Genomic DNA, 1,843 nt, shown 5'->3' with positions numbered 1-1,843 from the left:
AGCATTTTTGGTGTGTTTTTCTCAAGCCCCCAATTGTAGCTACGGGATTGGCTTGGTGCTATAATGCTTGGCATATGTTTTTATGCATTCATGGTGACACGGATCATGAATAGTTTGAACCAGACTCGTTTAGTGCGAGGTATGTTCGAGTAGTGATTTGCTACTTCTCTTGTAAATGTCATATTGTGTGACATTTCCATGGTCAAAGTAGTCACATGTTGAAGTGTGCCTTGACCAAAAGCTAGGTGCCTTTCTTTACCCATAATCATATTTAGAAATCTTTTTGGCTCACTTGCAACATCGAGATAGACGCTTAGCTTAAACCAACGACACTTTATTATGTTCGAAGAAATCTTTGAAAATCATTTGAAAATTATTTAAAATCCGAGTCCTGCTGTGTACAACCCGAGGTGTCCTAGGTAAGTTGACTTATAGAAAGGTTCGTACAGGATTATATGAGTGAATCAAAATACTGTTACGATTTTTGGAATGTTGTCTAAGGATTTGCTGGAAGCCAGGGTGCAGGTGTCAAGATATTACTTGTGCCCGTTTGGCATATGCTTTTAGGCTTTTAGGGCCATCTTTTCCAGAATTGCGGGAATATAAACCGTTTTCAAATTGACTTAGATTTACTTGGTGTATGTCTGCACAAAAGGTCAAGGTATGCTTAGTTCTTTCCCTAGCTCTTTCATTTCAATTTTTTAGCCCCCCGTTGCTGTTATGTCTTCCCATTAATGATGCTTTCAGATTTTGATTTTAGATGCCCGTGTCACATGTCTGAGTAGGGTGAGCCTCGGTTAAGTGCCAAGTCCTATTGACAATGTCTTTTTTTTTCCAAAGGGGATTAGCAAGCATTTGAATTACCATGAACGGGTGCCCTGAGTTTGAAGGAACGATGGGGCGACGCCGTAGAACAATCCTCTTTATTGCAAGCTTACTGCCTTTACTACTTGTTGGCGATTATGACTGTGTCTTAGTGGTGAAAGAAGGTCTTTAAGCGAACGACTATGTCTAGTGGTGAAAGAAGGTCTTTAAGTGAGTTAGTTCGCTTTAGGGAGGGTCAAGTCGAGTACTTTAGAGGTCATGGGCGCTTGCGCTAGCCCCCATTCAATTGAGGCAAAGCGACCTTTTGAGTCTTGGCTAAGTGCCTAGGAGTGTGAGTGCTCCTTCTGGCAAGGGTACGTGCCCTTATTATTTATCGATGTGTGCTCATTTTGGCATTTTGATGACTTGGATTCTTCCTTTGACTCAAATTTTTCTTTCGACTTGGGTTGCAAGTAATTAAATTTCAATAAGGGACTCCATTTCTTATTCTTGTTATTCTATAGGCTCTCACATTTTTGCAAATTGGTTGGACCGAATCATGGATTGCCTACGTATCCGCCTTAAATAGATTTAATTTGGAATCAGGTCTTGCGTAGTTCTTAGCCTAGAAACTGGTTTCTTAGAATGCCGATTTTAAACAAGTATGTTCTGAGGTGGAAACATATTTTTTGAAACGGTAGAATAAGTGAAGTTTATTATTATTTTAATCTGCTGCCTTGCCGTAAGCCAAATTTTTTGTTTTTTTTAAGTACATGTATTTGCACAAAAATCTTTTCATGTGTTTTTTGGTACGTATACCTGAATACGTGTTGTACCCTTCCAAGTGTTCGTTAATTTTCCGTGCATGTGCGGATAAAATGACGAGCACTTCTGGACAAAATTTGGCGAGCAGATTCAGCGCCCAGGCTGGGGCGTTTAAGATATCGGCGCCCAGCTGGGGGCGCTGAAAATTATTTCTGGGCGGATCCTTTTTTTTTGGTGCGCTAAATGCTTCTTTTTCCTTTTAGACTAACTTTAG

This window comes from Spinacia oleracea, chromosome 4 (genome assembly GCF_020520425.1).
Source record: "Spinacia oleracea cultivar Varoflay chromosome 4, BTI_SOV_V1, whole genome shotgun sequence".
Classification (NCBI taxonomy): Eukaryota; Viridiplantae; Streptophyta; class Magnoliopsida; order Caryophyllales; family Amaranthaceae; genus Spinacia; species Spinacia oleracea.
This window is presented reverse-complemented; position numbering follows the sequence as displayed.